Here is a 13,496-nt window from a genome sequence, read left to right as displayed (position 1 = left end):
ACACTTCTGCTGTCCAGTAAAGAAGTTCGACAAAGGTGTCCAAAGTGTGCCCTCAGGTACATTGATCCAAAAGAAATTATCACAGGTGTGCTCTACAGTATAACAGACTTGCTAAAAGTTTCCCAGGTGTGCCCTGCAGTACATCAGTCTGACATAAATTATCACCTATGTGTCCTACCACATAATAGACTGACATAAATTCCCTTGGTATGGCTGTTCGACAGAAAATGTTACAGGGGAACCTGCCTAATAGTATTCTGGTAAGTTGCAATGTAGTGCAGGTTCCCTGTGGAATACGGTGACCCCAGAGATGACAACAAAGTGCACTGGATATCATCCATATAAATTTGTTGAATTACAGAAAATACAGGTACACCTAGAAAAATGATACACCAAGCTGCACCTTTCTTCAACTATCCAGTTATTCTTCAAACATCCCCCTCATCCTAGCCCTACAGTCCAGCCATAAAATAACTAATTCAAGTACCAGCATTCTACATTCCACTACAAACACCACCATGAATGACATACCTTTCCTCTGTCTACTACATAACCGATGCACACCACAATCACACTGCCAAAGACACACTCCCCATGCGTACCTGAAAAATAACCTGCTACAAAGTTGCTAAGTTTTCCTGCTGACCTCCTCCACTTTCAACCACACCTGATATTCTCACACAACAGCTCCTCTCTTTTAAATCAATAGATTTCAACCCTACTCACATACCCAATACCTCCACAGAGCTGACAATCTATCCACCCTGTCTTCTGAGGCCTTTCTCCTTACTCCTGAAATGTGTCCATTCTACCTCTTTCTTTAAAACATCTAAAAATGCATTGTTTCTAGTATCCACATTACTCTTCAGGTCACGGAGAATCTTTCTCTAGGCCATACTTTACTATTATATACCTTTACCGTGTTGTTAAATATTTCAAAAACATCAATTGGTTCTGACCACCAAGCATACCCTTTCCTATCAAGATTGGGTTAAGGAACACCCACCCACTGTTCTGCCATGCTATTTACCTCCTTCACCTTCTTCAATGTAGGATCCCTACAACCTGTCTGATGATGCTCCTTAGCTCAATAATACCCTTATCATCCTTCCTTCTTCTCTGTATCATACCACATGTCTCCTTTAGCCATAATAAAAGCATCTTGGCACAATTGCGGGATACCACTGACTAATTAAGAGCTGCCCTTTATCAACATTTAGGACAAAACCTTATTTGGTTGGTGTCTTGGAAGGCTTTTCATTTTCCTTAATTAACTGAATAGACTATTCGATAAAGCTGCTCAATCTTTTCAACTTGGTCATTAGCATCTGGGTAGTGTACGGTTATTCTTTTGAGTTGGATACTCAAACCCAGGCCCATTATCTGAAACTACCGTCTCAGTTAGGATCAACAGTCCACAGTAGTCTCAGAAGTGATCTTATCCATCATCCACTTCCCTCTTTGGCCCATTGTCGTTCATGGTCCAACCAGTAATTCCACTACCTGTGAACAAATAATGCAAGGCTTTGCTGAGTTGTTTGCACCACACAACATACACATTCCCTCACGCATCTAATAACCTGCCATCCATGCTATGCCAGCAGAATTGTTCATGCCCTCTTCTCTTGATCCTTGACACTCCTACATTACCTTAATGGCCCATGTATAAAATCTACTACTTTGGACCAAAAGGAGGTACAACATGGTCACTGTGTACCAGAATATTTCCTTTGATTCTCACCATAAACCCCTTCACCACAGAACTTCCTTTCTTCAAGCGATCCCAGCTAACCATGCTAACTGACGGCCACCATGCACATCAGTTTCCTGATTCCACCATTCCTCACTCACAGGTGCCCTCATCACCTCATTACTAAATACACCACCCCCATCTTTCAAAGTGTAAGCTGCTTCACACTCATTTGCTTGTCGGCAGCATGCTTCTTAGTTCTTTAAAGGCATACGAGACATGCAATCTGCAAGCACAGTACATTTCTTTGGATCATATTTCATGTTGTACTGAAAAACCTGCAATTATGTTGCCAGACTTGACAGTCATGTCTTGAATACTCTACCACCCCCCTGATAAAACATTAGTTACTAGTGGCGTATGTACTGTATGGTATGTATGGTAAATTTCACCTGATCAAGGAGTATTCTTCAGTATTCCACCTCCCAACTGGTGGCGAGAAGTTCTCACTCAGTGGCTGAGTAGACCCATTTTGCTTTGCTCAAAATCATTGCCATTTCTTGTTATTACCAAGTTGCATTAAAAGTGCACCCCCACTACTGTTGCTTTCATGAACTGTAAATAAACACTCATTGCCTACTACAAATGACTTAATTGATGGCGCACAAAGAATTTTGCTCTTATAAAAAAAAAAAAAGAATTTCGCTCTTACGCCCATCAAATTGGTCTGTCTTGATCACTGCCTCAATTATGCATTTACCTTTAACATTTTCTAAAATGCGTAAAACTTCTTAAGGATACCTATCCAAAAATACTGCATAAAACTCAGTCAAGCCCAGAAATATAGCAGTTGTGGTTGTGGTTTGGCTGCTTCCAAGACTTCAGTAAGGTGACTCTGCTTTAATATGATTTTGTAATTCGAAATACTGCATCTCACATATTCCTGGTTCAGGTTCGTAGTGTATTCCTGCTGATTTTCGTCATAGACTAAGATATCATGCTGGAACACAAGTGCTCTAGTTACACCTTTTAAAATTGCCTTCATGGGCTTGTGGAAGAGATACACAGCATTGGCAGACCAAACATCATTTTTCCGCACTGGAATATCTCTTCTTGTGCTACTGATACCACTAAATACGTGGACTGCACGTCTTCCTATCTGATGATAAGCACACACTAAGTCAAGTGTAGAAAACAATGTTCCTTTTCCAGTGATGATCAAATTTTGTGTAGTATTTGAGCCAATACCGCATGATTAAAGAACAGTGAGGAACTTTTTCCTTTCATCACTGAGATGTAAAAACAGTACGATGACTGTAATATACTCGGATCAATGACATGCTATGATGGCGGCAATACAATCTGGAAGGACGATTGTGTAATGGTGGTCCTTTCCTTCTTTCCACTGCAGGGGAGCCGAACAGAGTATTTAACCACCCGCACGTAGATGAATTGTTTCACAAGGGGCATTTGAGAAAGGCTTGATGCCAAAACACTTCATGCCCAGTGCAAATAATATGGACATTGAACCCGCAAAAGTGCTCTGGTTATATTCCTGGTGGAGGGACTTTGGTGTAAAATATATTGGTGCAGCCCATATTCACTCCGGAGGCACCCATCAGCAAATAGTTCGGCAGGTGTGGTGGCACTTTGTTGGAGTATTACATTTGAAACCTGCCATAACCACTGCGGCTGTGAATATTAAATATATACCTGTTGACAGCAAGTTGGGCATGACCTCTTGGCAAGGTGGAGGTCACTGAGACTGAGCACCTTCAGGTACAAAACTTTCATCGGGCAGTATGCAGCAAATGAATGGGTTATCGTGCTATGCTAATGCTTCCCAGAAAAAGGAACAGTGGAATGATATGATATCAGCTCATAATTAAAGAATAGTGGGGAACTTTTTCTTTTCATCACCAAGATGTAAAAACAGTACGATGACTATAATATACTTGGATCAATGACATGCTATGATTTAAAAAAAAAAAAATCTTTATTGCATTTTATCTTTTCTGGTACATTAGTTTAGTGGTCTGGTGAAGGTACCTAGATTCAGGAAAGTTAGGTCAGGTGGTAGATCCTTTGGGGTAGCAGGTGCCAAACTTTGGAATGCTCTCCCACTGGAGCTCAGACAAGTCAGTGACCTCTTTCTTTTCAGAAGGAGATTAAAAACTTTTTCCTAAGACTTAGTTGGCTGTCGACAGTGGGGCACACCTTTTTTTCTGTACTCTGAGTTTCTAGCGCCAGGATGCCTGTCAGGTGATAGCGCGCTTTATAAATAAAATAAATAAATACAAATAAATAAATAGTTTACAAGCATCGATACACAGCGCTGTGGCAATAATCTCACTCGTTCCATTACACTATACATATATAGCTAAGCATTACCTTCACAGTATATCAGTGTCATCTAAACCTGGAATATAAGGTTGCACTTGCGTTTGTAAGTCATCTTGGGCTCCCGCGGATGACATGCTATGATGGCGGTGATACAATCTTGAAAGACGATTGTGTAATGGTGGTCCTTTCTTTCTTTCCACTGCAGGGGAGCCGATCAGAGTATATAACCACCTGCACGTAAATGAATTGTTTCACAAGGGTCATTTGAGAAAGGCATGATGCTGAAATACGTCATGCCCAGAGCAAATAAAATGAACATTGAAACCTCAAGAGTGCTCCGGTTATGCTCCTGGTGGAGGGACTTTGGTGTATAATATATTGGAGCAGGCCACATGCACTCCAGAGGCACCCATCAGCAAAGAGTTTGACAGGTGTGGTGGCACTTCGCTGTAGTGTGTATGTATATGTGTATATATATATATATATATATGACAAAGGCACCTTGCCGAAACGCGTCTGTTGTGCGTGTGGCTACCGAGAGCTAAATAAAGAAAGTTGATTTCACCCCGGGAGTGTGGTATTTTCTCATTCTATACTGGGTATACGCGAGGATTTGGAGCTGCAATATATACATATATATATATATATATATATATATATATATATATATATATATATATATATATATATATTACCTACTGGCGGTCGCTAGTAGGTAGTTATAGTTAGGACCTAGTTTCCATAGGAAATCCGCAACATTCTATTGGGAATAACTTTGGCGCCGGTGGACGAATCTTTGCGAATTTCTCAAAGAAGATGGCCCGCTCCACTCCTTTCCTGAAAGTTTTGGGGGGATTCGTCAAGTGGGGGCTGAGATAAAAGGGGGGTCCCAAAACGTGTTTTCCCCATGTTATTTTCCATAGGATGATTAGACACGGCTACAGCCCGAACGGCTGAATGGAATTATAAGAAATTTGGCAAAAAGGTAGAGTCTGGTTCGCAGATTACGCTTTTCTTTAAATGGTGTAAATCCCTCCAGTAGTTGCTGAGAAAATTAAAGTTGAAATCAATTATATATCTATAGGCGCGCACCCGTGCGCGCACCCCTGTGCGCGAGCGGAATTCTGATTTGCTGTTTGACGTCTGTCAACATTCGATTCAGAGGAAATCAGGAAGTGTTGACCGCCATTTTGTCAGTGCGAGTCAACATATTGTAGAGAACAAAGGGGCAGAACATGGAAAGGGGACAAGGTAGAGACTCCCTGACCCCCTAGGTTTTCTCAGGGGGTCCATTAAGGACCCCCACGGCCCCCAAAAATTTGTTTTTTTTTACAAAATCGTGAGGTGCGCGCACCTTGCGCGCACCTCGATTTACAACAGTGTGAAAAACTAGAGTGGAGATCTTGGAAAGGGGGCAAGGTAGAGACTCCCTGACCCCCTAGGTTTTCTCAGGGGGTCCATTAAGGACCCCCAAGGCCAAAAAAACCTTTTTTTTTCTAAAAAAGTTGCGAGGTGCGCGCACCCGGTCGCGTACCTCGATTTACAAGAGTGTGAAAAACTATAGTGGAGATCTTGGAGACTCCCATACCCCCTAGGATTTCTCAGGGGGTCCCTCAAGGACTCCAACGGGCAAAAAAAAAAAAATTTGAGAAAAAAATACCGCGAGGTGCACGCACCGTGCGCGCAAGTCGACAAACAAACACAAAAAAAATAGGTAAATAACATGTTTGCGAGTTTGGATGTTCGTTGGCTCTAAAAAGAGCCGTTGTGTTTATAAAGTGATTTTGGTACCTACAAGTAAGTACCGATGCAGAGTCGTAAATTCAAAAGAAAGACTCTATTCCCCTCATCTGTAAAATGTACACCATCTCTCCTATAGATGCCTTGCATATTGTAACACAAGTTGTTGTGGTATATAGAACCCATGCCATAGTCTCTGAGGAAAGCAGAAACAGACTTATTCACATGTTTCCTTGCTTTCTCAATCTGTGGGCAATATTGGTTGGACCAGTTCCATTTTTGTCTTTGGCATATATTTGAATATACAAAGGCAGTTTGTGGAAAAAGTGACATCAATTGCGAAAGGTGTCCTTTAAAAGCATTTCCAGACCTACCCCAGTCAAAGTTCCCAGGTCATTTCCACCACAGTGCACAATAATGAGGTCAGGGTGTGGCAGATGTAAAAAGGATTTTACCAATGGCATCAATTGGTGACATTTTAATCCTCTCTGGCCAATCCACATAATATCCACATTTGGTAAATCAAGGTTGAGAAAGGATCTATTTGCTGCATACCTTTTACTCCAGTATATATAGCTGTGTCCTATAATTCAAACTTTCCCCCGTTATAGTTAGTTGCACTCACTATAACTCGCGCGCCTGCAATCCACTGCTGATGATGTCACATATTACATCATTCATGACATAGTCAGTGACATCACTGATGACATCACTGATGACATCTCAAATGACATCACTGATGACATCACTAATGACATCATCCAGTGAATGTGGTTTGCTTTGATATTTAAATATGTGTTATAAATACACTACTTTGCATTGAAGAATGAGTGGATATATAAATATAAATGAATGGATGGTGCATTAGTAACAATGTCATTGATTCTTTCCTTGACTAATTTGTAGAGTCTCACTATATATAATGTGTAGTTACTAAACTGTGTGAAAGTCTTTATTGCTGTGTCTTAATTGGTATGTTAAAGACTATATTTGTTATTGGTTTCTTAACTGAGTATTTGTATGGGTAAATGTATATCTATGTGGTTTGGTGGGGGGTGTATGATTGGCAGAAAATGTGTGAATAGTTAATTCAGTAGGTATATAAGGTTAAGAGTACATGTTATAACAGTTGTTTCAGTGAGTGTATTACTTTATGGGTGTGGTGGTGATGAAATATTTCTCTCAATGGTACATCTCCATTAAACTTGAAAAAAAAGGCAGTGCATTTGACAGTTATATCTAATTAAGTGTGCCTAAGACTTAGTGATTGTATGAGTCAGTATATGGATAACTGTATACTTGTAATAGTGATTTTATAACACACTAGTGTGAGTTACTATCTATATAAATAGATGAAGTGGTGTTTGTATAAGTGTGTAGATGAGTAAATGTAAGTATAATCAATTGTTTGCATAAGTCAGAAGGATGTCTTAATAAGTGAATACAATGTGTGCTGGTGTGTAATGTTGAAATAGGCGTATAAGTATATTTGATAGTGTTCTGTTGATTATTCACTGCATATAACACTGAATCTATAGGTGAGTGATTAGATGTGTGTATAGCTCTATGAATAACTGAGTGGGTGTTTAGAAATTTCTATTGGTGTGTCAATGGTTTCAAATATGGCACTTACTATTTTACATTGAGTGATGAAAGATTATACTAGTGTGTGATGAGGTGTATTTGATTGTCACATGGATGACTTACTTTTTCACTCCCCTTAACTCACTCCCCTACTCTTAGTCCACCTTCTTTCAGTCACTCTTTGACTCCCCTTTCCTCACTCACCATACTCCCCTTCCCTCACTCATTCCATCAGTCTCTTCCTCCTCTTCCCTGTCTCTGCCCCAGCTCCAGTTCTCTCACTCCTCCTCCCTCATTCTCCTTTCCTTACTGCCCTTCCCTTACTGTTTCTCTTCACTTACCTCACTCCCCTACCTTTAGTCCCCTTCTTTCAGTCACTCTTTGACTCCTCTTTCTTCACTCACCATACTCTCCTTTCCTCACTCATTCCCTCAGTCTCTTCCTCCCCTTCTCTGTCTCTGCCCCTGCTCCACTTCTCTCACTCCCCCTCCCTCATTCTCCTTTCTTTACTGCCCTTCCATTAGTTTTTCACTCCCCTTAACTCACTCCCCTACCCTTAGTCCCCTTCTTTCAGTCACTCTTCGACTCCCCTTTTGTCACTCACCATACTCCCCTTTTCTCACTCTTTCCCTCAGTCCCTTCCTCCCCTTCACTCAGTCATTTCAATCATTCATTTATGCACTACACTATCATTCAAAAAAATGAACGACACAGTGTGTTAGGAATACAACTCTTTTTAGAGAACTGAATGAGTTCTGAAAATAACTTTTTTTTCTTTTGTTTTATATTTTTGTTCCTTTTTTTAAAGTTTTATATATTTTTTTGTTTTTTTGAAGAAAATTCAGGAACTGCAACATGGAAACTGTTCAACAAGAACAAAATAAATGAAAAATAATAAAAAAAATTAACTCCTTTCAGAGCATTTATGGTTCTGAATGCTGCCTTCAATAAGATTCAGGCTCTGTTCTCCATAAACAATAAGATCAAAGCATTTGTTTCACTGCATATGCACATGCGCCAAATATGGCCTAAGGTCCATTTCTGCTGTTGCTGGCGATGGAGGTGGAGCTGTAGATGTGCTGACCACAGCTGGTGGAATCTGCTGGGCCAGAGCTCTTGTGGCTGCTTGGGCATATTGCACAGGGTGCACATTTTTTACATGTCTGATCATGGTATGGATTGAAAAGGAGTATTTTTTTAGAGGGTTTCCCCTTGAAAGAACAGTACCACAAAGGGTACACGTTACTTTAGGGGCATTTACCTTTTTTAGTCCCTCAGGAAAAGTAAAAAACTTCCAAATAAAAGAAGATTTCCCCTTCTTGGCTCGCTGGCGATATTCTAGGTGGGAGTCAGAAGAAGATGTTGTTTCCTGTCTTTCTGCCATCCTGTTGATTTTTCTGCTTCCAGCTCCAAAAAGGGTCCTTCTTCCGGGAGAATAAAGCAAATAGTGAGGGAAGTGGGTGGGGTTTTTGAAGATTCCAGAATAGAAACTAGTATTAACCAATAAAAAGTGTTGTTTTTGAGTCACATGATTTGACGTGCGCGCACGGTGCGCGCACGGCACACGAAAATGACGTATTACTCGATTATTATAAAAGTATTTAGAAAACCTTGCAAATTCACTAAAGAAAACATAGGTTTCACACACGTTATAGTTAGGAATTAGCATTTAAAAAACCTTGCAAATTCACTGAAAAAACCATAGGTTTCACATACGTTATAGTTAGGAATTAGCATTTAAAAAACCTTGCAAATTCATTGAAAAAACCATAGGTTTCATATCAGTTATAGTTAGCCGGACAATTTACTCACACAAAACCATTGAAATTCCCACGTTATAGTTAGTTGTACTCACTATAACTGGCGCGCCTGCAATGCACTGCTAATGACGTCACATATTACATCACTCATGACATAGTCAGTGACATCACTCATGACAACACTGATGACATTTTTTAAAAGTTAATTCCTAACTATAACATGTGTGAAACCTATGGTTTTTTTCAGTGAATATATATATATATATATATATATATATATATATATATATATATATATATATATATATATATATATATCAGATTCTGTGATATGCAGAACCTATGTAGTGTCCATGGAGCCCAAATAACTTTTTACACAAGGGAAAAAATCCCAGAGCAACTATGCATATCAGATACTTCATTCTCACAATGGGTGAGATCGGGTTCCTGTAGCTGTGCATAGAGGAGATTGGTCACATTGAGGTTGGGTGCAGAGCATGACCACATGCAGGCACTAGGGCAATGAGCAGAGAATGTTAGCCACAAGCCTGAGCTACAGGACATGCTGTTGCCATTCCCGACTGATCATGGCCTCACCCTTATTTGGACGCTGAGAGACACTGGTTAAGTATAGCACCTGGAGATCATATTGCTGTATACTTGCTGAAATTTGGTTTCATGACTTTTGGTCATATCACAAATCAAACTGATATCTAATTCTTTGCAGCATAATATAAAGTTAACAGAGAATGCAATCAGAGATGAGGTGAATACATTCTCTCTCAGTCACAGAAACAATCAGGAGGAAAATTAGGGTGGAATTCCCAAATAACAGAAGAAAATTAGATACAAAATAGAAAAGGGTGCAGCAAAAAGAAAATAGGACAACGTAACAAATTACAAGATGAATGAATGTCAAATTATAGTTTGGATATGTAGATGCTCTGAAATAATTAACTTTTTTCTCATGTTCCAGCATGAAAAATTGAAAGAAGTGATAAACACAACTCCTGGAAGATACTTATACAGAGAAGGTTTATGAAACACATGAAAGACAGCCACAACACATTTCGCTATGGAACCACACACGTATCTTCACCATCCAACAACGAGCTCCTTCAATTTCTCCTACACCCCAGTAGGAGGCCACCATGATGAAGTTCCCTCCAGAATGAACATTCCTTACCTGATTACAGAAGCAGTCACCGCCCTATTGGCCATTACTGGCAACCTATTCATCTGCATGGCTGTGCTGTGGGACAAAAAGCTGAGAACAGCCACCAATTACTTCCTTGTATCTCTGGCAACAGCGGACACCTTAGTAGGGGCAGTGGGAATTCCCTGTGCCATATTGCTAGATATTGGGGTGCCACAGTGCAACTATTACGTATGCATGATGATGATTTGCAACTTGATTCTTTTCACAATGGCCTCTGTGTATGGACTGCTGGCCATTGCAGTGGAGCGGTATATCTCCATCCTGAGGCCGTTTCAGTATGCATCGTTGATGACCACCAAGAAGTCTTTGCTATTCATCCTGGCCTGTTGGGTTCTAGCCCTGCTTACCAGTCTCATTCCTCTCATGGGTTGGCACAAGCCCTTTGCTCCAGATGATGAATGTCTCTTTGACAGCCTCATGTATGACTCTTACATAGTCTACTTCATCTTCTTTGCGTGTATGCTTGCACCCTTGTGTGTCATGTTTTTCCTTTATGCACGAATCTTCATGGAGATAAAGCACCAGATCCGATGGATTGTTAAATGGGATGTAGAAGTGAGCAGGCGAGAGCGGCGCCGTGCAGTTATCTGGAAGGAGTTGCAGACAGCCATCTCTCTCTTTATTGTTCTCTTCTGTTTTGTCCTCTGTTGGTTCCCACTGCAAATACTCAATGCTATCCGGCTGTTTAGGCCCACCTGCTACATTCCTGATAATCTTATTCTCTTTGCGGTTATCCTCTCACACTTCAACTCTGTAATAAATCCAGTTGTGTATGTCTTCCGAATGAGGTCTTTCAGGAAGGCGTTTGAGGCAATATTATCAGGTGTTTGCTACCCACCATCTGTTGTTCAGTTAGCTGAGTCTAGTGCAACCCACTCATTTGATATTAAGGGGCGCAAATGGAAAATAAGGACAACTCCGCTGCCTGGTAGGTGACTCTCCATTACAGGGTTTTATAATTCATACAGCAGTTAGCCAATCATTACAAGTTCTATTGGCATGCTGGTGTTTGAACAAGCTTTGAATCAGGTCCTGAAAACATGCAATTATTAGATATGTCTGGCATGAAATGTTACAAAATGTCCACTCCAATTCCACTATTACACTAAGAGGGGTCTGGTTGTATCAAAGTTGTATTGTTGTAGTGTCATGTATACAAGGTTCCATGAACTTTCTATAATCACAGAATGGTGTGGCTGAGATACATAAGGTTTGCAATAATTTGAGAGGTACCCTTATAAACGGAGGGGACAGGGTCGGTTACGACAAAGCCAGGGTGGTGGACACCACCCTGACTTTGAGATACATAAAGAACATTGGGGCATATTACCAAGGGCCTTATCGCCGCTTTAGCAAGAATGTTTCCCGCTAAAGTGGCGATAATTTTATCGCCCTATTACCTAGCTGTCGCTAACACCAGTTAGCGACAGCTAATAGGTGATAGCGGGCATTTAGGGGCCCACTTTGCATGTCAGCGATAATTATTGCTAATGACATGCAAAGTGGGGTGCTAAGATGTTAGCGACTGGAAACAGTCGCTAACATCGCTATCCCCTATTACCAACTTTTGGAAATAATCGTGCTAAGCGCGATTATCTCCAAAAGCTAACGCCTGCCCAGAGCAGTTCTTAGCCATGTTATCCAATGGTAGGTGGATAACATGGCTAAGAGCATTTGCTCGGTAATGCATGAATATCGCTGACTTTTCAGCGATATTCATGCATTTCGGCCGATTTGTATCGCTTAGGAGATAAACCTTGATAATATCAAGGCTCCTAAGCGATAAAAATAGGCGAAGCTCGGCGATATAATTTTGGCCGCTAACCAAGCTTAGCGAAATTTTTCGCTTATGCTTGGTAATATGCCCCATTATCCTTAGGTGTTATCCCTGGTGAGATTCAGTGTAGACTAAGACCTTGTACCGCGCACACAGAGCAAGAACAGGAAAGGGACAGGTCTACTTCAGTAATTTTGATACCTGTATTCATTCCATATCATTAAGAATGAGGGACAATAGGTTGATGGAAACATGGCAGTTTAAGGAAATTGGTGCTCAGAACCTGACATGACATTATGAAGACCATTTAAACACCCAGCATGATACTATGAGATTACTGGATATAAAAAAGCAAAAACACTACTGTTAAAGAGAGGTTTTCAGGGCTAGAAGGCTCAGGAACTTTTTCACAATATAAAAACACCAACCCACTTAGAGTTCTGAAGGCAGCCCTTGTGTGTTTAACAAATAAAATAATATATAAGACAACTTAATAGAGAAATAGCATGATTATATTGTAGTAATTTGGTTCTTCTGCCAATGTGGTCCACAAGCAGGCTAACTGAATTCAAAATATCACCATATTTGTTACCAAAGATGTTTTATCCATTTCAAATTATGCCATAGAATGTTCTAAGGAGATACACGATGACCACCATGAAGACAGTGGAGTACAAAAAACTGTTCATACAGGTATGTGTGGTATCTTCCAGCATGGGGGAGTTTATCTTTCCATTATGCTCCCCTTCCCTGTTCTCCTTGGTTCTTCCCCTGATTGTCTGAGGGCCTATGATTCCTTTGGAGAGACAAGATTCCAGGGGAAGTGCAGTGGCTCTGTGTGAGAAAGCAGACCAGTATGAGCTATGGATGAGGCATTTGTTTATTAACTTGTCTTAATAAACCCGAGTTTTACTCATCACTCGTTCCTGTGCTTGATCTTCTTTTTGCTGCACTGGTGAAGAGGGGGGGGGGGGGACATTATCCAGCAGTGTTTCAACTTCTTATGGGAGAACAGCCTCAACATGCACATTGAGAGAGCTTGTCACCTCGGCACATCTCCACGAGAAATGTACTGTGAGTGCTTCTGATTGGAAGTAAGAAGTATTTTTTTGTTAGAGCGTGACTCCTTTCCTCTTCATCATCTGAGTTGCCTTGTGGCCCTGCGGGGGTTGAAGAGGCATTTGTGCTCCAGTGTGACTGTGTTCTCCTCAGCTTGCCCTCGGGGTTCGGACCTTGTAAAGATGCCAAAGTTCTCGCCATCTGCTTCGAGCGTTCAAAGCTTGTGGGCTTCTCTGCAAAAGTGTACGTGAATCTCAGCCCAGCATGAGGGCTCTGGCGTCCCTACTGAGGCTCACTTTCAATTGATCTTGACAGCCCTGGTGC

At 40.9% G+C, this 13,496-nt stretch overlaps 1 pseudogene across 6 annotated transcripts in view; it reads left to right on the top strand.

Moving 5' to 3' along the window:
• LOC144781899 (adenosine receptor A1 pseudogene) overlaps nt 1-13,032 on the top strand; it is a 316,798-nt pseudogene extending 303,766 nt beyond the window's left edge. For all 6 annotated transcript variants that reach the window (XR_013601084.1, XR_013601088.1, XR_013601087.1 and 3 more), the window contains one exon: nt 10,094-13,032. The product of XR_013601084.1 is annotated as an adenosine receptor A1 pseudogene, transcript variant X2 (transcript). The remainder of the gene's footprint in view (nt 1-10,093) is intronic.
• Nucleotides 13,033-13,496: the final 464 nt, after the last annotated feature.

Source organism: Lissotriton helveticus, chromosome 9 (genome assembly GCF_964261635.1).
Source record: "Lissotriton helveticus chromosome 9, aLisHel1.1, whole genome shotgun sequence".
Classification (NCBI taxonomy): domain Eukaryota; kingdom Metazoa; phylum Chordata; class Amphibia; order Caudata; family Salamandridae; genus Lissotriton; species Lissotriton helveticus.
Note: the sequence above shows the minus strand (reverse complement) of the source record. Positions and strands in the feature narration are given on the sequence as shown.